Raw genomic sequence first — 25,922 nt, 5'->3', positions numbered from 1 at the left:
TCAAGAGTTTCTCACTCTTCCTTATTATTTGACCTCTCTTATAAACGTTTACAATTCAAGCCATCTTTGCTAAAGCTATGAGGACTCAGCCTCTTAAAATAACAATTTCTTCCTTTAAATTGTTACAGCAATTTCTCTTCTATCCTCGAAGAGTAAGGGAATCAACCTTTTCCCCTGGTAGCCCTTCCTTGGCTTACCAAGCAATAACGCTTACTCGGCTTAAGGAAACATCCTCGGTTCCCTGTGATCAGTTTATAAGGTCTTTCTTTTCATTCAGGTTCTGCAGTATTATTAAATTTCTGTTTTTCTAGGTTCCAGTCCTCCTCGTCTCGAGCTCCACTTCTCCAGCAATTCCTTTCTACGTTCGGCTGAACAATTATTTTTTTTAAGGTTGTGAAAATTCTCCTTTCCTAAAACTTCCTTCGTCCAGGGATCCCTTAGCAAAGCCACATTTTTCCCTATTTCTATTATTTCATAGGGACCTAGGAAATATTCGAAAAATTTGGCGATTTCTTTGTTTGGTGCCGAACTCAGTTTACGATTTCTTTTTAACACTAAATCTCCGATGTTCAAAATATATCCGCTTTGCTCGCCTTTCTTTTTCTGAGTTCTTGGTTTATATGAGGCCAGGAACAATTTGGTTTCCCATTTGATCTTTCCTTCGTCTCCTTCGGGCCATTCTAAATGCTTCAATAAATTAGAAGGTACTGGCTTGTTATAAAATAGTTCAGCTGGTGCGTATCCTGTAGCTTCGGATACCGAATAATTAATCAGCCAGCATACTTTATTTACGTATTTGTGCCAAGAATCATGTTGCTTCGAGCAGAAAGTCCTCAGGAACCTTACGATTTCTTGGTTTACCCTTTCTACGGGATTACTTGCAGGATGATAGGGAGTGGTGAACCACGGAATTATCCCATGTTTCTTCAAGAAATTAGCCCACTTATGGGAAGTAAATTGAGTCCCTCTGTCTGATAAAACATATTTGGGTTTAGGATAATGAGCCATATATCCTTGTTCAAGTTTATTTTTTACTTCTTCAGTTTTAGCAGTCCTTAAAGGGTAAGCTATAGCGTATCGACTGCCTACATCCACCATGGTGAGGATAAAGTTAAAAGTTCCGGATCTAGGTAGCTTTCCCACTATGTCAATAGACAATACTTCATGGGGAAGTTTGTTCATAATGCTAAATTGTTGTCTACAGGTTCCTTTCCTGTCTGGTTTGTTTCGGGAGCATACCAAACAATCCCGCACATATTGCGCAATCTTCTCTTTCATTTTCGGCCAGATGAAATGAAGTCATAGTCTTTTATACGTTTTGGTGAACCCGAAATGTCCCGCTTCGTCGTGCTCGGCGACCATTACCTTAGGAACTAAAATGTCTGGAACTAGTAATCGGTAAGTTCCTCGTCCCTTCTGATCCTTGTAAAACAACAAGCCTTCATGTAGCAGGTAACCGGAATCAGGTTGCAATAGAACGTCTTCAGAGATGTTACGGCACCATTCATCTTGAAGTTGGGCGTTCCGCCACTCTCGCAGTTCTTCTCCTGCTAAACTGGGTGTTCTCATCAATCCCACTGAGTAAGTGACTTCATTTTCAGGATCGTTATCCAGGAAATTTTCTGCTTGAGGATATCTACTTAGGACGTCGGCTATCCCATTTTGCTTTCCACTAATATGAAAAATGGAGAAGTTAAATTGTTGAAGTTTTAAGGCCCAACGGGTTAACCTAGCACTCCAGTCACGGCTATTCTCTAGCCATATCAAATTTTTATGGTCAGTATAAACGTAGAACTTGGTGCCATACAAGTAGACTTTGAAATGGTCTATTCCGAAAAGTACTGCTAAACATTCTAATTCTTGCACGGTATAGTTTCGTTCATATCCCTTTAGTTTCCGACTGGCATACTGTACAATGGCGATGTCTTCTAAGTCCGGAGTTTGTTCTACTTTCCCTTGGAACAACACTGCTCCTAATACAGTCAGGGACGCGTCACATAGCAGGCAGAAAGGCTTGGTGAAATCAGGCTGCGCTAGGGCAGGTAATCGGACTAACTCCTTCTTCAGAATTCGAAAACTAGCTTCATTTTCGTTAGTCCATTCCCATTTGACATTTTTTACTAATAATTTGTCCAAGTTTGCTGTCTTTCGAGACAGATCCTTTACGAACCTTCTTCTCCAGTTTAATAACCCTAAGAACTGTTGAAGATCCTTTTTACTTCGAGGTCTAGGAAATTTTAAGATTGCTTCATCTTTTTTAGGGTCGACTCGAACCCAATTTCCAGATATAATATGGCCAAGATACTTAATCTCTGATTTCACCCATTGGCATTTTTTCAGTTTTACTGTAAATCCTTCGGCCTTTAGCTTGGATAAAACCCACTTTATGTGCTGGAAATGATTTTCCAGAGTTTCATCAAAGATCAGCAGGTCATCTATGTAGATGTTTAGGAACTCTTCAGTGTGAGGTTCAAACAAAGATTGCATGGCATGCATAAATACAGCCACAGCGTTCGATAATCCAAAAGGCATTCTCGTAAAACACCAGGAACGTCCTTTATATGAGAAAGCTGTATATTCTTGATGTTTATCGTCTATAGGGATTTGCAGATATCCGGAAGCTAAGTCTAGGCAACAAAAATACTTTTTTCCTCTGAATTTTTGTAAGGCTTCCTGTAAAACTGGTACCGTGTTTTTTGGAGTTATTATCAACTTGTTCAACTTTCGGAAATCAATACACGGTCTCACCGAACCATCAGGTTTATTGACCACCAGCAGAGGGTTTAGATATGGAGACTGACATTGCCGAATTACACCCCACTCCTTCCATAATTCCAATTCTTCTTCCAACTTCTCTCTTTTTGCCATCGGAATGGGATACGGACTAGAATATACTGGTTCCTGGGACGTCAGAGGTATTGTACATTTAGCATTTTTTGCTAGTCCCGGTTTGCAGGAAAAAATCTCCTGGTATTCCAATAATAACTGCATCAATTCTTCTCTCCTTTCAAAGCTGAGTATCTCAGGAGAATAGGCTTTCTGTCTTATTTCTTCTTCATTGGCCATCCAGGCATCAATGATTACTTGACTAATACTGTTTTCAAAGTCCGACGTATTTTTTCCCGTCAAGGTATTTCTTCCTAATAATTCTTCTTCCACCAGCAGTCCTTCTTTCATTAAATACAGTCTTTGGTTTTTTGTATCTAAATTTGCTTGATATTTCTCCAAAAATGGGTAGCCCATTAATAAGTCAGCATCTAAATTCCGACTTACATAGACCAAATCTTCAAATACACATCCCCCAATTTCAAAGTGAATTCTTCTACATCCTACTATTCTAGAACTTTCCTTTCCAGTAAAATCTCGTAGTTTCACTCCGGGACATTTCTGAAGTTTAAGTCCGGGTAACCTGTCCCGTAACTTAAGCCAAATTTTATATTTCATTATAGTGCATTCACTCCCTGTATCTATAGTGCACTTAATTTTTAATCCTAAAATTCGGGCGATAATTTCTGGTTTCTTGGACAACAATATTCCCCTATGTTCAGGTTCTTCTATTTTTTCCCATTCCTCATTTTCGATTTCTAATTCTAAATGCAATACTTCTAAAAAATCTTCGGTGAGGAAATTGTCGGTACTCTCATTTTTCTCCGATGCAGTTTTCCCTTCCGTTGTAAATGAGAGAGCTTCATTTACAACGAGGGTTGGTTTAAATTTTGATTTGGGAGCATTGAACCTTCCCAAGCTGGAGCGACAGGATTTAACTCAGTTGGGACTTCTTCAGTTTGGCAGGAGATTTCCTTTGTATTAGAATTTCTATTGAAGTGGTTGTTGGGGAAACGGGATTGGTTCCATGGTCTTCTATATGGTTGACTTCTATTGCCGTTGCTATAGAAATTCCGCCCTTGGTAACCCCTCTGGTTTCTATTATTGTTCCTATTAGGATTCTGAGGTGTTCTGGTCGCTCCTTCACTTTCGTTGTTAAACCTAGACGAGACTATATTAGTCTGCCTAACTCTGGGTTGAAACTGCCTTCTGTCTTCCACCTTGGGGTTATCTCCCCTACTTATCTCCAGTTGTTCGGAAGCTTCATATCGACTAAGATAATTTGCTAGTTGTTCCATGGTTTTAGGATCTCGAGTCAATACTAGTTGTCGAACTTTCACCGGAAGTTGGCTGATTATCAAATGCAAGACTTCACCCTGATTTACTACTTCCACCAGATTGCAGTAGTTTCCATAGACTTCCCAGCAGTATTCTTCTAACGTTAATCCAAGGGACCTCTGAAATTTCTTATTCCTTAACAGCTGCATTTCTCGTTGTTTAGCCTCTAAGGAAGCATACTGCTTTCGAAATGCATAACAGAACTGATCAAAACTCTTCCAACTTCCTTTCATTTGCTATAAACCAGGATTTGGCCTTTCCTGTCATTAAGGAAGGTAAAATTTTCAACCTGTAAAATTCTGAAACTTCCATTATATCTAGATAGGTCTTTAAACTTTCGATGTATCGTTCGGCCGAGACTGAATTTATTTCTCCAGAAAACTTCTCTAAGGCTTTTATATCTGCCAGTCTAAAATTCTGACACTTGGATTTCCTAACTCTGTTGTTAGTCTCTTCTTCCGAAAGGTGATTGAAGAATTCTTGTGACTTCTTCACTTTCTTTGAGCGTCGGCTTCTATTCAACTCCGAACCTTCGTCGGACGTAGCACTCGAGGATGAGAGGTTACTTCTTTCAGTATACCTCCTCTTAGATACACTAGCGATAGGAGTGGCCAAATTGGCAGAGTGAATCCTCTGACTTTGGTCTACTGAATTAGCACTCAAAGGTAGACGTTCTAATTTCATGGCCTAAGAATCTATTTCACTAGAAGTTTTGTGAAATTGCCATTGTACTTCCTTTATTTCGTCTTCCATTTCCTTTCTTCTTTGCAGTTTTTCTTCCATGAAGCTCTTGGTAGTTTCAAGCCTTAAACTTTCAAATAAGCTTGTTAATTCCGTTTCTTTTGTTTTCCTCTGACTTTTTCTTCATCTATTTCTTCTAATAAGGCTTTCTGGGTTTCTTCCATCTGATCTTTCACTTCTTGACTCATTACTTGTTTAAATTCTTCCATTTCGGCCCTCATTCCCTTTCGGCATTCTTCTACAGTTTTTTGTAACTCATTCTTATTGATCTTACACTCTAATCTTACTTCCTCTATTAATTCTCTCATCTTTTTACTATCTTCTTCTCTTTCTTTTTGTCTCTTCTCTTCATCTTCTTGTCTTTCTTTCTGTCTCTTCTCTTCATCTTTCTGTCTTTTCTCTTCATCTTCTTGTCTTTCTTTCTGTCTCTTTTCTTCATCTTCTTGTCTCCACGTTTTCAATAAATCTATCATTTGATTCGCAGATTCAGATTTGTTTTGACAACCTTGGCATTTAAAACTAGTTCTATCAACATCTTCATTCGTGGCATCCATATTCAAACAACTCAAGTGGAACAAACACTCGCATTCTTGACATTTGACAGTTCCTTCTTCGGACTTGGAGTCATCAGTGCAGCACTTAAAGTTCGCCATGTTTAATTTTCTTTGTTGGCCCCTTAAATACCTTTTAGACATGACTAAATACTAATATTTGAGTTTTCACACTTTTAAAATGTAAGTCCTTTTTCTTGAAGAATATTTTCCAAACTAATGAAGTCTTTAAGTTATTGCTTCTTATAGTAATCTTCTACTCGTCGTTGGTCATCTTCTTCAACTGCAGCGGTCAGGACTCTTCAGCTTCTACGGCGCTACTGCAACTTCGCTTCTAACGAGGACCTCTTCCGTAATAGTCGTCTGGCTGGATTCTTCAATTGTCGAGCCTCTACGTTGTATTCCCAGTATCCAACGTCGGTGGTTGAAGTTCTAAACTGTCGTGGCCATCACGATGGGCGCCAAAAAGGATCTGTTACGTTCCTAGCAACTTTCCTCACCCTTTACTCCTATAGTCGGGAGCATGGAGTCTCTAAGGGTCTACACTGAAACCTATCTTCAGGGTAGGTGCAGAACAAATCCAACCAACGTCGTGAAGTTTTTAATGAAAAGTTTATTTACTGCTTGAGTATTTACAGCCAGTGGTTGGGTAACTCGTAACTGGAACTTGGAGGTCAATGGTTAATAGATAATTTCGAACTTACTAGAAAGTTCAGACTAGAGTGGCCCAAACCTAGGTTTTACAGAAGAGCGGCATACACCTATTCACTTCTTCCTAGACTTGGAGTTATCACCCGAGATTGCCAATTTAGGTTTTTACAGAAGAGCGGCTTGCACCTATTCACTTCTTCCTAAATTGGAACTTATATCCCATTCGGCTAACCTAGGTTTTACAGAAGAGCGGCATACACCTATTCACTTCTTCCTAGATTAGACCGTTCCTATTTGGCCAGTCTAGGTCTTTAAAGAAGAGCGGCTTGCACCTATTCACTTCTACCTAGACTGACACCAGAACAGACCCCCTTACGGACCAAACTCCTTCGTATTTATACCCGAAGTTCCAGCCTCGAACACCGGTCTTTAGGTAATTTCTTATTACAATACTCTAAATTACAACAGAAAGATATTTGAAAAATACATAGTTTGGCAATTAATAATTTACAAAGAAAGTTTACATATTCATTTGAGTTAACAATTATTTCTTTAACGTTGATAAAATCTTACATTTTGGAAATATACAAATTTAAATGTTCCGCCATTATTTAATTACAATTAGGTTAGTTCATCAAACATGGATAATCTTTGATTGGCAAATCTATATTTACATCATAATAAATGCTCGTTGTCTTAAGCGAGCTGTCTTCATTAGATAGTTACAGAAAGGTGAATACATTAGTTCAACAACGCCTTGATTTGTGCGTTCATATTTGCGTCACAACATGTAGTATCACGGACATTAACAATGACTTGAGGTAACACTATATCAATTTTTCTTTTTAACACGGCATTGGAAAGTTACAAAATAAGTAAGGTCGTAACATTTTGTTTAAAAAATTCTTAATATCACATCTTGGCTCTGATATAAAACGGTAATCACTTAGTTGATTATTAAAACTGTTTTGAATAGCTTCATTGCGAAGCTGCTTTGCTGGTTTATGATTAACAGGTGTTTCAAGTTTTGTTTTTAGACCAGATGAAGATGTAGATGGATCTACATAACAAATATTTTTATGTTTATATAAGAAATATTCAATGTTATATTTTCTATGGCATTTTGGGCATATTTTTGTAGGTGTTCTACATTTGTCTGGATCACAATTCTTTTGGTGCTTAACCCAATTGGGGCTAGAAATATTCTTATTGCATTGTTTACAATATTTTTAATTTGGCATTTTTTATTATTAATTTATTATATAAGATTTCTTGAGGTTTAAATTAAAACTTTATACTTAATATAAAATATTAATTGTGTTTAGTAATATGCTTTGTATATTTAATATGTTAATATTTTTTTATTATTAGTTTATTATATAAGATTTCTTGGGGTTTAAATTAAAATTCTATATTTAATATAAAATATCAATTGGATTTAGCAATATGCTTTGTATAATTAGTGTATATATTTAGTGTGTGGGTATTTTTTTATCCTAGGTTTATTATATCAGATTTTTTGGGGTTCAAATCAAAATTCTATACTTAATAAATGACAGGTTGTAAAAACTAATAGCCCACACGCACGAAGATAGAATAAGTATTGATCCACAGAAGCAGTGACCTACAGAGTCACTAACCTAGCACAATTGCATGTCTGCAGGAGCATATCAAGGCAATGACCTAATAGCGTGTGAAAAGACTCAACAAATGAAAATACCCACAGAGTAGTGGCAAGCTAGTGGCCGAGCTAGCGTAGGTAATATTAAAATGCACCCAAGATAAAAATACCTACGTGCTCGCTGTATCTACCAAACAGAGAGACTCAGCAAAATAAAAATACCTACGCGCTGCTGTATCTATCAAACTGAGAAACTCAACAAAATAAAAATACCCACGCGAAACCAAACAGAGTACTGCAACAACATATCTATACTCTTCAACCACTCTCACAATACTAACTGATATGTAAACTCAACCTATTTCCTATAAAAAAAACTCTATGACTTTACTTGAGTTTTTTTGCCAAATTATATGCCAATAGAAATCTTGCTTACTTAAACCAATCAGGTATAAATTATTAGCCAATCAAAATCTTTGTTATTTTAGCTATCATATAAAAAAATGCAAAATATCCCAGTTTCATTTCGATCCGATCGCAATTCACATATCACCATATCACTGTATGCTTGCCTCCTATTAGGATCCTCTTTTGCTGTTGTGCTCAATTAGTTTTACTAATTGGCAATTTTTTTGAAGAGGTCTAATGGAATAAGATACGGCGGTATGAGAAATATGTGAATTAAAGATATTTTAGCAATATACGACGTCTTAAGAAAGGCATATTCGGCTCCAAAGTACTTTGTCTAACGCTTACTACCAATCCCTATTACTGGCAAAAAGAGTTAAAAATATTGACGTACTAAAAAAAATTGACTTGTTCCCAAGTGTTCACCGAGTTCAGACATTTGTACATAGATGGCTCTGTTGTCAACCTATGCCTAACAAAATACGGCAATATAAACAGTATCGAGAGGGACATATTTTTAATAAACTTATGAATAACAATCTGACAGATACAGCTGTAGCCAAATCAATCTAAGAGGGGGGGGTCATACTTTCTCAAAAATCTTTTTTTTTGTACAAAAATCTTAAATTTGATAGAGGAGAACACTTGAGCAATAAACTTTTATAGGCATCTTGAGCTAATTTTGGTACAGGCAAGACCTCATACTTTCTCGCCCCAGTAATATGGTATATACCACTACTAGAGAGAGAGAGAGAAAGAGAGAGAGAGAGAGAGAGAGAGAGAGAGAGAGAGAGAGAGAGAGAGAGTGGGAGAGATACCTTTCCGTAGTCCTTCGGGTGGTCTCCAGCAACGCGAGGGGAGAAATGCGCAGTGGCGAAGACAGCCTGTAGCTGCTCTCCTTGCTGCGCTACGAGGCTTGTTCAGGTTCACCCGCGAAGATACTACTCGTCGACACTAGCAGTTTCATACGGTATTCTCGATTGGTGAGAGTAAGAAGTTGCTGTATAATGGAATTCTTAATATTCTTTTCGTCGAGCTGTTTGTCTCACTGCCTTGGGTGTCAAGCAAATAAGGGTAATAATCAACATTCTAGTGGCCTATCGCCAAGAAATAAATATAGAAATAAGATATTTTGTGGAGTAAGATGCCGATAGGACTCCTATGTAGCCAAATGTTAGAGCTCCCGGGTTCGATTTCCGATGAGAACCCCCAAAATGACCCAGCGTCTCGTGGAGGGAATTGGGGAGATAGTTAATAATAACAAGAAGCTCTTTAATTTTGCCTTAGAATATGCTGTTAGGAAGGTAAAAGAAACTAACGAAGGACTAAAATTAAACGGTGAGACTCAGTTATTAGCATATGCAGATGATGTAAACTTATTAGGGAATGATATAAATACAATTAAGAATAATGCTAAAAGAGATAGGTTTGGAAGTTAACAAAAATAAAAATAAATACTGTATATGCTTACAGGCCGAAACCAAGTGTTAGGTAATAATCAAAATCTAATTATTGATAACAACTCGTTTGAACCAGTTTCCAAATTCAAGTACTTAGGAGTAATACTAACAAATGAAAATTATATTAAAGAGGAAATAAAAAGCAGGCTTAATTCGGGAAATGCATGTTACTTTCTCTTCATAAACTTTTGTCTTCTCGTTTAATATCTAAGAAACTAAAAGTTAGAATATACAAAACAGTAATTTTACCTGTATGATTATATGGGTGAGAAACTTGGTCTCTTACATTGAAAGAGGAACATAAATTGACAGTATTTGAAAATCCTAGGAAAATCTTTGGACCTAAAAGGGATGAGGAGACAGGTGAGTGGAGAAGGTTACATAATTTAGAACTGTAATTTGTATTCATGTCCAGATATTATTAGAATGATTAAAAATCAAGAAGACTTAGGTGGGCCGGCCAGGTGGCACGAATGGGGAGAGGAAAGAGGAGTTTACAGGATTCTTGTTGGGAAACCTGATGGTAAGAGACCTGTAGGAAAGCCAAGACGAAGATGGAGGGACAACGTTGAGATAGATCTCAAGGAAATCGGTAGGGATGGAAAAGAGTATATAGATCTTGTTCAGGATTGGGACAGATGGAAGGCCTGTGTTGCTGCAGCCATGAACCATCGGGTTTAAGAAGGCTAGAGAGTTAGAGTTAGTTAGTTGGAACCAGAAAATAGCAGCAATGGGATTCGATGCACTCACCACGCATCACGCATAGAAAAAGCCGTTCTGGAAGCACCTGGCCCTTAGAGAGCTCTTGCGCCATGCACGTTTGCTAGCTCAGCTTAGAGATGAACATAACATAATCTCTTAAAATGGTAAAGGTCTCGATTAGAAAACCACGAGAACTTTGAATATAAACTTTGTTCAATGAATCTCTCTCTCTTTCTGGCTTTACAGCCCTTGGTGGGCCTTGGCCTCCTCCACAATCAGCCTCCATTCCAATCTATCATCAATTCTTCTCCTCCATCCTTTAATCTTCATTGTCCGCAAGTTTGCAGCTACGTCATCTATCCATCGAAGTCGTGGTCTGCCCTTTCTTCTTGCGTGGTGAAGCTTTTCTTTCAACATTCTTCTTGGCATCCTATCGTCCATCATTCTCTCCACATGCCCCAACCACTTTATTCTCTGGGCTTTGACAAATCTCACTATATCTTGGCCTTTTATTAAATCATCTAGCTCTGCATTATATCTTATTCTCCAGTCGTCATCTTCCCTCACAGGTCCATATATCTTTCTTAATATTCTTCTCTGAAATATTCTGAGGGCATTTTCATCTGACAGTTTCAAAGTCCAATTATCTGATCCATAAGTGACAACTGGTCGTACCAGTGTCTTATAAATTTTAAGCTTTGTATTTCTTGCGATCAGTCTATTTCTAAACAACTGCATATTTGCAAAATATGCACGATTGCCTGCCTGTATTCTTTCCTTTATTACTTTACTCATATCATTATCACTATATACCATTGTCCCCAGATATTTAAAACAAGGAACTCCCTCAAACTTATTATCTCCAATTGTCAGATCTTGAGGTGCTCTTCTGATCTCAGAGTTAGACATTCTCATATACTTTGTCTTTTTTTCATTTACATTGAGCCCTATTTTTATTGCTTCTCTTTCCATTTGCTCATAGATTTGCTTAAGTGTTGTTATTGTTCTAGAAATGATTGTAACATCATCTGCATATGCACATATTTGACTGGATTTTCCAAATATGGTTCCCTTTTGATCAACTACATTCATTACTTTGTGCAATGCTAGATTAAATAATACTGCCGAAAGGCCATCCCCTTGTTTCAGTCCTGTATTGAATTTAAACTCTTCACTCAGTTTACTACAAACTTTCACTCGTGCCTTAGTAACACTCATAGTCATTCTTATTAGTCTTATTATTTTGATGGGAATATTATACTCTTCAAGTACCTTAAACAGTTCATTTCGATTAACACTGTCAAAAGCCTGCCTGAAGTCAACAAATAAAAAATGCAAATCCACATCATGTTCATAAAACTTTTCCATCATCTGTCTAATTATAAAAATCTGATCAGTAGTGCTTCTGCCAGGGCGAAATCCACATTGGTACTCTCCCAGTATATCTTCTGTGTAACATTTTATTCTCTCACTGATCAATCCTGACAAGATCTTATAGACTACACTAAGAAGTGTGATGCCTCTGTAATTTCCACATATCAATTTATCACCTTTCTTATAAATTGGGCATATTATTCCAGATTTCCATTTATGTGGCATTGTTTCATTTTCCCATATCATTACAATCAATCTATGTATTGCTGCCAACAATGCGTTACCACCAAGTTTGATAAGTTCAATTATCACCTCATCCTCGCCTGGAACTCTATTATTACTCATTTTCTTCATTACAAATTCAACTTCTTCAATACTAGGTACTTGTACCTCATGACCATCCCTATTTTGTATATTCCTATTATACTGCTCTTCTTCTTCTTGGTCTTCCACTTTATTCAAAATCTCTTTAAAGTGTTCTGCCCATCTATTGAGTATCTGATTCTCTTCTACAATTACTTTCCCATTCTTATCCTTACATACTTCTATTCTTGGCTCAAATCCTATTCTCATTCTATTTATAGCTCTATAGAATTTTCTTATTTCACTTTGCTGATTTAGTTCTTCTATTTCTTGCATCTTCTTTTTATACATCATTTTCTTCTTTTCCTTGCATACCCTATGTGCTTTCTTTCTTAGTTCTTTATACCTCTCAGTATTACTTCGAGTTTCCCTCTGTAGCATTCTCTCTCTAGCTTTATTCTTCTCATCTATAACCTGTATGCACTCTTCATCAAACCACTCATTCCTTTTAGTTTTCTCTTCTCCAAAAGTTTCTTGTGCTGCCTCCTTTATCACTCCTTCTATTATTTCCCATTCTTCCTCAACCACTCGAAGTCTGTTATTCTCTTTCTCCTTCAGTTTACTCTGTACCTTACTTACATATTCACTAATTACTTCTTCGTCTTTCATTTTTTTCATATTCCACTTCTTTCTCTTGGCCATCTCGTTTCTTTGCACCGCTATCAATTTTTCCCTCATTACTAATTTTACCAGGTAGTGGTCGCTATCACAATTGGGCCCTCTGCAGCTTCTCACGTCAATAACTGATGAGGCATGACGTGCATTAACCAGTATATGATCAATCTGGCTTATTGTTCCATTAGGTGCCTTCCATGTTCCTAAGTGAATTCTTTTATGTTCGAAACAGGTACTTGTTATGATCATGTTGTTCCTGACAGCAAACTGGCAAAGAAGGTTCCCATTCTCATTGTTTTCTGCATGGAGAGTATGCCGCCCTGAAACCCCTTGTTGATTCTTGTCCTTTCCTATCTGAGCATTAAAGTCGCCCAATACGGTTACCATATCATACTTTTGGATCTTTCCACATGCTTGTTCCAGATTGTCATAGAACTCTTCTTTCTCGTTCTCATCTTTCTCTTCTGTAGGCGCATGTGCATTTATAATTGTTATGTTTCTAAATCTTCCTCTCAACCGTATTCTACACATCCTTTCATTAATTGCTTCAAATTCCATAAGACTTTTTCTCATCTTTTTGGTTATTATAAAGCCTACACCGAATTGTCCGGTCCTCCTCTCTGGTCCACTATAAAATAATGTGTACCCTGGCTTATCAATTCTTCCTTGTCCCTGCCATCTAATTTCCTCAAGTGCAACCAGATCATACCTAAATTTTAATATCTCGTTTGACACTTCATTCATTTTCCCAGGTCTTAACAAAGTCCTGACATTCCATGTTGCAAGTGATAAATCATTAGTCCGTAAATATCGCCAGGTTCGAATTCCATTACGTCCATCCATCATCCGAGGCTGTTGCATTGGTTTCACAACGGTTTTATTTTTTTTCCAGGGTGGGGTTGTCGGCCCCACGCCCAACCCCCAACCTGGAGGACCAGGATTTGTATAGGGTTTTCTCCCCTAGGTAGGTTGGCATTAGCGTGCCTTCAGAGTCCTTCCTGCCCCTCGGTTTTCTGTCAGGGTTTCCTTCCCTTAGCCTTTGGGGATCCCTCCCCTTACTGCAAGGCAGCAGTAGCTGAGCTTATTTAGTGGCGGCTCTCCTCGCCACATCGCAGGATTTTCTTCGGAGACTTGCAGCATTTACCGAGATGCAGTTGCCACTCCACATCTCACTGCCTCCTCCAATCCTGCTGCTGCTTGTCCGCGACTGTTTCCAGCTAGCCAACATATCTGCTGGCCGTTCCCCTATCCGCAACCTGGGGACGCGCCTGGTGGCATGCAGCTCTGCCACTGGGAATGTAACCCTGTTCAATGAATGCTGATTCTAATATTGATTCTATACAATATGAAATGTTTGTTTGTTTTAAGTCCACTTTATGTGAAGATACTGGGCAGAATTCAGTTGGTCTTCTTGAATCTAGGCTGAATTCATTCATTTGTACTGTGCGTCAGTTTGTAAACCACAAGCATGTCATGCACAGATATGCTAATCGGGACTGGACATACAGTTTAAAGTAGGATTGGAACCACTGTGCAATGTGCCTACAGCGGGTATCAAACCGGGGATTCCTTGATTACAAGGCGACGACGTTACCATTACGCCATCGGAGAGACTCTATGCGAACATCTATCAAATTTCAAATAAATTTTGAAAATAAATTTCAAATAAAATTTAAATAAAACACCAAGATCCAGAAGAATCCAATCACAGGACAAAACCTGTGCTCCGCCCCCTCCACACTCACATATATAATTTTGCACTGGTCTCCATTTCAACATACCCTGATGATGAGAGCAATGCATGCGCTCGAAACGTTGGACTTAACCTGGCTGATAACCCAATAACATTTTCTCGAATCTTCAAGGATAAAATGAATCACCATTTTTATTTCTAAAATGAAAAATGTTTCAATATTAAAGTTTATTAACCGTTAATAGAATTATTGTATTTACAAACTGATGTAAATGGCTAATTGAGAACAATCACGAGTCACGAGTACAGTAAAACAAACAACCATAAAAAGGAATATTGGCGAAGGGATATCTGGGAACAAGAAAATGCCTTAAGGAACAACCACTAACAGGAATAAACGCGAACTCGCACACTACGATGGCCGAGCGAAATAACCTTGCCTCCGTTTTCGCCTCGGTTAATCCTGTAGGAATTCTCCGAGTGCCTGAGACAAAAGATTTACGGCTTCGCTTCCAGCAACCTCCGTCGTGAAAGTCTCGGGAGACGAAATTGCGAGGATCCCATCGTAGTGGAAACTGCCACTCGAGGCGACGGGATTACCCAAGAGGAGTTTCCGAGTCTCCTTCAAGAGTGAAAGTATTTCGGAAACCGTCGAAACCCAGTGACCTGGAAAAATGACTTCTTTCCCTGACGCTGTTGGAACGTTGACAGATCCAGAACAAGTCAAGGTCGACGGTCCAATTCAAAGGAAAGATTTTTGACAACATTCTTCAACGGTACAGTCACGAGCAGAAATGGGCAAGCAATGAGGCAAGGTGAACTTGCATTTGAGAGAGAAGTAGTCACCAAAACATTATCACCCAATGTATTTTTGTGAATTTCACCTCACTTTTGTATATCGTTTCAAGCGTGATGGATGATTTATTTTATTTCACAGAATCACCATCATCATCATCCTCCGCCGTTTCCTGCCCCTGGCTGGGTCGGCATAGAACTCCAGCCTCTCCATTTTTTCCCTGGTCTTCCACCACTCCTCTCTTTCCACGGTGTTCCAATCCTATCCTTTTCTCCTAACACTCTCCGCTATCTGCTCTTCCCACCGACATCTTGGTCTCCCCCTTGGCCTTATTCCCACTCCTTGTGCATTGTAAGCTCTTACTGGTAGTTTTTCTGCATCCATCCTCTTCATGTGTCCGAACCACCTCATCTGTGCCTGATCTATCCTGTCCTGAAGCTTCACCACACCCACTGTCTGTTGGATCTCCTCATTCCTTATTCTATCCCTTCTAGTCTTCCCCAATATACTCCTTAAGAACTTCATCTCTACTGCCTTCATCTTTCCTTTGTCTCTCTCTGTCACTGCAAATCTTTGAGCCGTACATAATTATTGACATATTTCACTAAATATGAAAATATATTGACAACAAACTGGACGAATCATTTTCCATGAATACACAGGGCACGTTTTCAGAAAATAATGAAGATGGCAAGGACCAAGGGTATGCCAAGAGGGGGTTAGGGTACAAATGCCCTAAATACATTTCAAACAAGGCGTGAAATATTAATAATTCTTAAATCGGAAAACAGTCCCTTTTAGCCTTATAGAGCCTATGTATATGAAGATGTCTGTCTACGGATTCTTCTGGATTGTAACACTCCCGTTAATCATAAGTGGAGGGCCTCCCCCATAGCGCAGTGGTAGCGTCATTACCTTGTAATCGAGGGGTCCCGGGTTCGATACCCGGTGGAGGCACAAGTGGTTCGGATCCCACTTTAAAACTGTAGGTCCAGTCCCGATTAGCCTTACTGTGCATAAAGTGGACTTAAAACACCAACTCAAACCAAAATCAAACCAAACCAATCATAAGTGGAATCGCTACAACCAAGAAGTGTCTGTGGCTACAGTGTGGATAGTGGAATCCTGGTCAGCCGATTCTTTTTCTGCTAATTTTCCTGGCAAGGATGGTAGTAATAGCTAAGTAACTCTCCGAAATTCCTAAATCCGAAGCTTTGTTGTCATAGCAACGTAAGTTTTCCATCTTTCTTCCTATCCCTGGACAAGATCAATCAATCCACTCTAGACCAACCTTGCCAATTTCCTTCAGTTCCATCTTAATATTGTCATTCCAGCTTCATCTTGGCGTTCCCACAGATCTCACACCATCAGGTTTACCAGCAAGAACCTTGTGAACGTTTCCATTGTCCATAGTGATCCATGGCTTCTCGTCGAAGTCTACTTTATTTAATTGCTTTATAATACAAGGGTATGAATATAGATTATGCAGTTCAGTATTGTGTAACATTTTCCACCATCCTGTTATTTATCTCTTTTAGCTCTAAATATGTTTCTTATTATGTTATTATTTCGAAAATCTGAATTACACATTGGTTTACATGATTCTATGTAAACAGAGATCCCAATGGTTTTGTATTACGATTGCAAACAGAAAGAACCGTTTTTAAATTAACCAAAATATTTTGGTTGACGTTGGTTTTTGGTGACTACAGAAAAGCTCACGGTAGAGACTTTACAAAATTTCGCGATTTTGACTAAAATTGTTGGTAATTCTAAACAACTGGGTCGGAACCACGGCTATATTGATATTTTTGACAAACTTATTTGATAATTCTGAACAAATGGGTTCGATTTGGTCAGAATTACTACAACTGCTACTGGCGAACAATCATTTGTTTATCGTCTACTTACACAATATCCATGTTTGAGCTATTCCAAAGGCTTAGTGTCCACAATCATCTAATATGCCTCAGAAATGAAACGCAGGCATTATACAGCCCGTTGGCAAAGTTGGCAAGGTAGTTTAATCGCTACGTTTTTTACACAAATTACTCGTAATTTACTTTGAGTATAAAACCAGTTTTTACGCAGATGTAAAAACTAATTTTCTTTCGTAAATTAGTAATATAAAAAACTTTAATAATATTACATTTTAAACTTTAAATTTCTTACATATTTCAGCAGAAAATCATTATTTTCTGAAGATTGTTTATACAGCCACCTCACCATCTCATCCTCACAGAAGAAAAAGAGCTGTTCTTTCACATATTTTTAAAAATTGGAAACCTGTTGATAATACGTTTCGCACCATAGTACTTGTATTTATAACATGACAACTATTGACGACAATTCATTTGGATTGGATTTCAAAGTTTTAGTAACAGATCCAAATTCCTTTTCCATACGTATGTATAACTGTAAAGAAAGCATGTTGGTTGTTAATTGTTATACGTTATACTGAAAAAGAAACTGCTTATTGAACAGAATATTTAACTAAAATTTTAAAATTAGCCCATTTTGCTTGCAACACTGGGAAAAAAACTCTGTCGTTATTTTAATTTTCACTGACAAAAAAGTGTTATACACTTTAACTGTTTACATATAAGAGCACATACAAATTCGGAACAAAGCCCTTTTTGTTTTCTGCCACTGCCAACTGCCTTACATAGCAATAACCATCGCAAAACATCTATTCTTTTCATTTTTATGTTTTTACGTTTTTTACGCGTAATTTAGGTGTCATGTAGAAAACCCTTTTTTACGCGTAATTGCATAACCTTGCCCGTTGAAGCAACTCGTCTAATCTCAAAGCGAGTAGCTAAATGCACAATCTTAAACGATATTGTATAACGGAAATTTCATAAAAAAAAAAGTGCTCCCTTGTGCTTAGCACCACGCCATGAAGGCGTATAGGGAATTTCATAACGAAGAACAATGTTATTATTTCGTTAAACAGATTCGCGCTCTGGATTCCGCGCTGCGAGAAAAGTGCAGCAAGTTGACGCTCTATATAACCCTCCCAGATTAACTTGTCACACGAGAACTCTTAATTGCCTCCAGCCCACACGGGATTTCTAATTTGGTACCCGGCGGCGCGGGAGGAGGGTGAATGTCGCATATGTGGTGGGCGTGTCGTGGTTTATTCCCCCGCGGTACGCCAAGAATGCGCCTCCGTTCTCCTAGGGTTGACTCCAGAAACGGCCTTGACCTCTCGGATGCACGTGGAGCTAACAAAGCGACGAGACAGATTACGTTAGCCGGGGGAGAGGGGGAAGCCATCCCGGAGAGATCGTTGCTCGGAGGCTGTTTCCTCGCCACCGTGTCCCCCCCGTCACGTTGACTTCTCTTGGCGCCCAATTAAGTTGGGTACGTCTTCACTTCGCGATCGACTTCTACCTTCCTTACTTAACGATCGTGCGAGAGCTTTCTCTTTTTCAGTTCCCGACAGAATTAGAAACCGTCTTTAAATCCATCCTAGATACCATAGAACTACCAATCAGAATAGAGGAACACACTGGCCAGCTGAAGTAGGAAGAAGAAGAAGTAGAAAGAATAGATGTTCGACTGTTTATTCAAGGCAGCTTAAAAAAAAACAACATTAGAGCAATACAAATACGTAAATGATTGAGGGACAGTGGCGTCGATTAGGGGGACTGCCCCCCAACTTTTCGCCACTTTTGCCCCCGCACTATGCTAAACCCTATCTGCAAAGGAAAATATACACCCCATTTTTGGCACCTTACCCCCTGGTTTTGGAACCCAATAGCCGCCACTGTTGAGGGGAACATTTCATATGTTGATTGAAGGGTCTACTAATTACTAATGTTTTAAATAATCAGTTCACATGTCTAAATATCCTACTGTGATACTGATATTTTATTTTTATTTTCATAACCGATACGAATACTATTTTATTTTGAAGTAAACACTGAACATACGCACGTATGTACTCTCTGATATGTTGCCTGCAACGAACAGACTGAGTTGTGTGTAGCACAGCAGTAAATAAATCTGCTAGTGTTGTAATGATATATAACGTATCGTACCCAAGGTATTGGATAGAAATGACAAGTCGTATGTCATTCTTAGCAGTAGTAGGAAACAGAGATAGGATTGCGGAATAAGCAATGAGGAAACGTGAGGTTATTGACTTGGGAGACGAGGAGGCTTGGAGTTTTGGAATTGACAGGGAGTGAGATCAGTTGGCGAGAATACGAGAGAGAGTAAGTTCTGCGGATTGTGAGAGAGAAGGAAAGTGGAGAACGATTATTGGTCGATGGTGTGTGATTGAATCGATGTCTGACAGGGAGGTCAGACAAGTGGCATTTGAAAGGACGAGTGTAGGAATAATCTTCATCTGTTTGTAAGGCAAGTAACCTTTTCTAAACCAATCCATATCGGTTCAGTCATGGAGAGTATAAAACCCATATCTAACCTAAGTTAATTTCTATCGCCATTCCTTTAAATGTAACCTCTTGCATTTATCACATTTAGGCCAAGCGAGTGATAACCATCTGAAAGATGAATGAGGAATAGCTACATCACCCAATACAATCTAGAGGTTCTTGGTTCGATCCCAAACGCAGCATGGGAGTTGCGTTGCGATAAATTATGAATTGTAATTAGTTCTTCATGGACTTCAAAGTAAATTTCACAATAAGTATTTTAGGAGCAAGGAAGTGTCAATGAAATATAAATATATTATGGAAAGTTAATGTAAACACCACAATTTTCGCACTTTGGATGTTGTGAAGTTTATGTAATTTATTTGACTAGTTCGTATTGGGGAATATATTTCAAAACCGTAAGAGAAGGGTTTCATTAGAATATGAAACTTCTATCGTAATATACGGGTAATGCAATTTCATGCTAGTGTGTCCGATAAATGATATATGAACTTGAAATAACATATGTTATATACTCACATTCACTACCACAGGTTGGTTACATGTGCTGCATTTTTCAACAGTCCCAATGTTATTCTCTTATTCTTTTAAGAGAAAATATTATTTTCCTAAATCTTCAGGAGTTAGAAGCATCTAAACTTGCGAAGTGGTTTACCGTGTGTGTGCAGTCGCCATTTTTAAAGATGCGATTTAAGGATCGTGTGAGACCCCTTTGGCTGCCTTCTTGAACTGAAAACGCAAAAAACCTTATGGTAGTTTCGAGTCGGAGACGGGTCGGGAAATGAGGACCTACTTAACCACCGTGCGAGACTGGCTTTAGTCATAGGCGGGCGCAGACCCTCTGATTGGGGGGGGGGGGGGGGGGGAGGGGGTCTTGATGGAACAGCGGTGTGTACATAGAGTGTCTCTGGACCTGCCAAAAATCACTGTATTAGAAGAATTTAAACTTATGTGGCACTAATGTTCTTTAACCCCCTCCTGTATTTCTCCTCTCTGTGGTTCAGAGGTCAGTTTACATTTAAACATTGTTTCGTACAGCAGATTCAAGACAAATACATATAATTTATTCATTTCCAACAGTGACGACGAATAGGGGTTAAGGGTGAGTCGGGATACAGTTGCTCCACACTTCATGCTACTTTCTGCCCCACACATGGGCGTATATATAGTTCACGTAGGGAATTGGGTTCAATTTGATATGATTAGGGTTGCCTTACTTCATAAGTAAAAAAATCCGGGACACTGCTAACCGGAAGCTTGTTGGGGAGCGAGGGAGGGGGCTGCTGGACCCCACAGAGTTGTGTGTATTTAGTCACGAAGTCACGCTGCTTAGTATCGATACTTTTCTGTCTTGTGTCAAACAACTTGAGAATGTTACGGTGTTTACCTGGTTTTCTTGCATGGCTTTTTTCAAAACCAAATTTCTTTATGAAGACTCGATGGAAAAAAAATAACTGATTTGACAGTCCCAATGCAGTTTCTCATCACAGACATTCCGAATCTATCAGGAAATTGCAGACATTTGGTCTGTAGTCCCATCTGGTGTGTGGAATTACGTAATTTCCTTCCCATCCGTATCCCGTCCTATACGTCTCGAATTTAGGATAATAAAATAAGTCCGAAGAAATGTTTATGAACAAGCGGATAGAATAGGTAATCTGGTAATTTCACTGAACTAAAAGGGGGGGTTGGACCTGTTGAACCCCCCTTAAATACGCCCATGCCCCACACTATGACCTCTTAATGCTAAGCATTGTCTACGAAGAAAAGTAACTTTCCTTGCCCACTCCCTCGTTTTGTCACCCAATCGCTGCTACTGATTTTCAATGTATTGGCAAGTTATTCTGCAAACACATAGAGGTAACGCAACTAACGAATAAAGTATGTAGAGGTGTTAATAAATTTTCTAGAGAACAAAGTGGGATAGTCCGATTACATAGGAAATAATGCAACTTCCTTCCCCTCTGTAGTTGCTTGAAACTTTCATCGACTTGAAAATACTTAATTTTTGAAGAGCATAATAATGTTTATTATAATAACGATGATAGGATTTATCTACATGAAATTTCTAAGTTAGAGTATTAGGGGGTCAACTGCCCCCTCTTGACCACCCGTGCGCAAGCCTATGCAATTAATCCTCTTCGCATGTTGGTTGAATGATCCGCTACATCGGTGACGAACAGCTTCTGAAAAGTTGAAGTCCTGATTCGAACGTCACTTTACTTTGAAGAATGTTCCGAAAGATCAGTTTCCCTCTGGCAGCCATATGTCAAGTCCACGTGGAGCCCAGTAGATCCTCTCCTCAAACCTTTCCCACCAATAGCGTCCGTTTTAGGAACTGACAGTACTTGTCAAGTCCACGTGGAGTGAATAAGATGTTGCCAATTCCGTTCATAACGTGAAGTTTCGGTTATCTCCGTTTTCTTTGTGTTATTGTGTTGTGCTACTTCTTTGTACAATGTGGAGACCTTGAGTGTAACGTCTTGGCAGTTCGTGTTACATGTCTAAACACTACAGGTAAAAGTGACAAGGGTGCTTCTCAGAAAAACAGGCGCTGCCTCGAAACAAGATACACCACCTCCTCTCGAGCTATGTCAAAGATACCGAATTGGTGTTCGAATCAGGACTTCAACTATACCGCTGCAGTTTTCTGAACATTTCCACCAACGTATTTGTCAGACCGTAAGAGCACTTGCACACGCACCGACAAATTCGGAGTTCTCGCCGATACCTAGGAGAAGGCGCAAGACGTTGTGGACAGTGAATTATCCAACACCACGAACAACCCCCTAACACCACCCCAAAAGATCCTCAAGACCGCCCTAAAATCGTTCGCAAAGGTCCAATTTATGGTCATTTTGTCTCTAAATATACCCTTTCACCCTCTAAATACGAACTTACGCTTCACGAAATGAAAAATTCTGGATATACCCCTGGTTGTGGACAAAGTCTGAGAGCGAAAATGTCTGGCTCCTGCCTGGAGTAAAAGCATCTTGCATCTTTGACGTAAATACAACCGCGATAGAAACAAAATACGTTACCGGGTGCATCCCAGAATGCAAGTTCATTGATATAATCGCAGAAAGATATCTGGAAGGCAGTTCTTATACCTTTCCAACTTGCTGCAATTTTCTGAACATTTTCACAATCGTATTTCTCGGACCGTAAGGCTCGACTGCGCCCTTGGCCGACACCAGGGCCTATGCTTTCAAATTTTCCTCTTCTTTCTAAACCGCTACAATATTTCAAAATCTTAAAAAAATGCATCTGCTTAGCATTTTAAGGCGTTTACCGCAGATGAACTCACTGTTATATTTTTGTACCTTTAGCTTTAATATGAGAGTAATTGCTTATTGTATATTAAGCAAACTATTAAGAAAATTGCAAACCAGAATTTAAGTAAGTCGTTTAAAGACCTCAAAGACCGGTTTACGTTCTCCATCGCACCCTTCTAACGACCGAGTTTCCTCCCAGGTTGGACAGGGGAGGACGAGGAAATCGAAGAAAATGTTTGCGAGTGACCATTTGAAAAACGCAACCAGCGTTGCTGGGGGATACTGCTTGTTCCTTCCTGTATCGCGCTTCACAGAGACATTGTTGCTATAATGTCCCGGAAATCTCTGGAGCTAGCGCACGAAAGCAAGTCCCTGCGCAAGTGGTGATTGGAGAGGGCTCGACCAATGAACTCGTAAGAGAAAGTGAGTGCAGCTACCAGCCGTTTGCAGCAGCGCTCGCTGCTTTGCTCCGCCTAACTGATTTCTCCCCGTCTCTTCTGTTATGCACGACCTTGCTCCACAGAGTACAGAAACAGAGCGTACATGAAGGGAAAATTCGCTTTGTGAAGTGAAAACACGTCCAATTTTAAGGAAAGAGGGAGATTTTATGACGAAGCAACATTTCACATCAGCGGTCCTGTGAACAAGCACAACTGTATCATATGGGCGACTGAGCACCCGAAGGAAGTTCGAGAGCACATGCGGGATTCCCCTAAGGTGAACGTTTGGTGTGCCGTGAGCAAATTTGGAGTGATTGGACCGTTCTTTTTTGAAGAACAGACCGTCAGGGAAGAGAATTACCTTGCCATGCTCAGCACGTTCATGGAGGAGAACGTACCACTTGCCATTCTCCAGCGAGGGTACTTTCAGCAAGACGGCGCCCCTGTCCATTACAGTCTGCTGGTTCTGGATTACCTGAACGACACGTTCGGTAAACGCTGGATTGGTAGAGGTGGTCCTCTCCCATGGCCAGCACGTTCACCCGACCTGACACCATGCGATTTTTGGCTGTAGGGCATGGTCAAGGATCAGGTCTACGCCAGCAAACTTCGCAACCTAGACGACCTGAAACACCGCATCACTCACGTCATCGCTGGAATTCCTGCCCAAATGGCCCAGAGGGCCTTACAAACAACAATGAACAGACTCAATGAGTGCATTGATAGGGATGCGTGCCAAATTGAAACCCTATAACCAAATGCCTGCTTGTAATTGAAAGTGATTAAACACCCATTTATTGTTAACATCTTTTTGTCTCACCCTGTATATAATTAATTTAAGTAGGGTGTATAATAAATATACACAATAAATAAGAATTGTTGCTACCAGGTCAAAGTTTCAGAATACGCTATTGCTGCTTAGAATTCCTTCTAGAGCATCCATCGTGTGGCTTGCTTTCGCTGTTGTCTAGATATTGTCAATAGTTTGTCTAGACTTACGTAGACACAAAACTAAATAAAGATTCCCAATTAATTATAAGATTTTCCAAAATTTGATTATAAATTAATATAGTAAGACTTGAAGCTTTCCTGGCAACGAATAATGAAAAGATACTCTCGGTCTATCGACCAGCTGAGTTGTGGAAAAGATTCCCAGCTTTCAAGAGCTAACATCACTTCAGGGTAGAAGTGCAGCTTGGAATCTTTTCCACAACTCACCTGGTCGATAGCCCGACAGAATCTTTTCATCATAAATTAATATAATTTAATCGGTACAAAAATTGTCAATAACTTTGTAAAAGTGTAAAATGTTAGTATATTCGCAGAAGTCTACCAAGACGTTTAAACATCATTCCTAGGGTAAAATATCTATGAGTATAGCCTCAAGTAAAATTTATATGGATATATTTTGATGCTTCATTATCATGACATCATCAAATAAATATTATGAAAAATAGGTCCTAAAAATATTTAATTAATTCAAAGATGTGGAAAATACTAAATTGGAAAGAACATCCTGTTAGTATGATGAACAGATTCCCTCGGGCTATCGACCAGGTGAGTTGTGGAAATGATTCTAAGCTTTTGAGAGCTAACGTCACTCTCATCTTCAGGGTAGAAGTGCAGTTCTGAGCGTCAACCCGGTGTATATACGTACGTTCGTGGAGGGGGGATCCCGGTGAAGATGGCGAACTAATCGAGTGACGTGTCTGCTACGTGCGCGTTTCTGGTTAACTAACGCTAACCAGGCTGGGTTCAGTTCGAGCCCCGTGTCGCGATTAAGATTGTCTTTTTCTTCATGAATGGCTATTGCTTCCTTCATAATACGGACCCAGTAGTTTGAAGTTTTGGCTATGATTTCTGTGTTGCTGAAATCTGGTCTATGTCCTTCGTTGATTGAATGTTCTGCTGGTCCCAACCTACAGTTTAAAGTGGGATCCGAACCACCATGTGCCTCCACGGGGAATCGAACCCGGGACCCCTTGATTACAAGGCGACGACGAGAATCTATTAGAGTTACATGATAGGAAATTATTTCGGTTCAACTATTTAGTAAATATCAGCATGAATGTAGTCAAGTATACTCATAGCAAGAAATTTCCAGTGTACACAATCAATTATATATATATATATATATATATATATATATATATATATATATATATATATATATATATATATATATATACAGGGTGATTCAAAAGTTCCTTAACACCACCTATAAAATGTGAAGGATTTAGGCTGGGTACAAATGATCATGATAGAAACAGGTTAGACCTAGTATTATTGTGTTTCAAGTGGACGTTCGCCATATTGGTGGCCGCCACATTCAACTCATTTTTTTTAAAATGGGAAGGGGTGAGATTTAATGTATCAAATCAGGCCAGAATTTCATGAGAAATGCAATGGTGAAGGTTTTTCAAGCGTATCTTTAACCAGCAAGAAGTTGTGACTGCTTGACTGCAACAAATGTCTCACTTTCCAGGTGTGAGAAAACAGTGTCACAATGCTCCTAACGCATGAGGAACGCATCGAGATCCTATATAAATTCCGAACTACAACTATTTAGCTGAGTATAGAGATTACTGGGAGGAGTTTCATCGCATATATACAGATGGGTCTCAAACTGAAATTGGAGTAGGAGCAGATCTTTACGATACTT

The sequence above is a fragment of the Lepisma saccharinum genome, chromosome 3 (genome assembly GCF_977018435.1).
Source record: "Lepisma saccharinum chromosome 3, izLepSacc3.1, whole genome shotgun sequence".
Taxonomy (NCBI): domain Eukaryota; kingdom Metazoa; phylum Arthropoda; class Insecta; order Zygentoma; family Lepismatidae; genus Lepisma; species Lepisma saccharinum.
This window is presented reverse-complemented; position numbering follows the sequence as displayed.